Source organism: Schistocerca gregaria, chromosome X (assembly GCF_023897955.1).
Source record: "Schistocerca gregaria isolate iqSchGreg1 chromosome X, iqSchGreg1.2, whole genome shotgun sequence".
Taxonomy (NCBI): domain Eukaryota; kingdom Metazoa; phylum Arthropoda; class Insecta; order Orthoptera; family Acrididae; genus Schistocerca; species Schistocerca gregaria.
The window spans coordinates 40,099,401-40,100,337 of record NC_064931.1 but is presented as its reverse complement, the minus strand read 5'-3'; positions in this window follow the sequence as shown (position 1 = coordinate 40,100,337).

Below are 937 nucleotides of genomic sequence, written 5' to 3'. Positions count from 1 at the left end.
CATGGGGGGAAGATGTCAGCTAGTATACTACACTAAAGAGACAAACAGGTAGGCTGAATTGCTCAAAGATCGTAATTATGTAGGTATGCTATTGGTATAAAGCACAGTGCACCCTCAAATTAATTATTTACACATCTAAATTGTTCTCTAAGTGTTACACTCGTATACAAATAAACAGTCCACAACACAGTCTGAATGCTGCGTTATAGAATGTCCCCTAATGTTATTAGTAATGTTTCAGCACCAATTTATATGGTGTAGAAAATAATGTACGAGAGGCATTCAGTAAGTAACTCAGCTTTTTTTCTCCACCAATTTCAGTTCAAAAAAATTCCGAAATTGTTGTGGGACATCGTGGATTATACGCGCTTCAGACCCCATAATTTCATGAAGTTCCAGTGGCGCCACTGTACAGAGCCTTTAAAATGGCGTCTCTGCAGGACGTGCATTCCAAGCAGATAGCTGTCATTGCGTTTCTTTCGGCAAAAAACCAGAGCATCACCGATATTCATAGGCGCTGGCTAAATGTCTACAGAGACATAGCAGTTAACAAAAGCATAGTGAGTCGTTGGGCTAGGTGTCTGTCACTGCCGCAACAACGTCGCGCAAACCTGTCCGGCCTCCCGCATATTGGAACGTGCAGACAGTCTCATTCAAAATGATCTACGGATCACAATCAAACACTGCGCTGGCCAACTGGACGTCTCTGTTGGTAGTGCTGACACACTCATCCACTCAGACTTGTTCGTGTTGGTTTCCTCGCCACCTAACAGAAGACCATAAAGAGCAACGAAGGACCAGCTGTGCGGAATTGCTTGCTCGTTATGAGGCTGATCGTGACAATGTTTTGTCGAACATCGTCGCGGCAATGAAACATGGTATCGGCGCCAGCAGAATGGTGCCATGTGGGCGTAATAGGTCCTCCCAGTAAACTGGC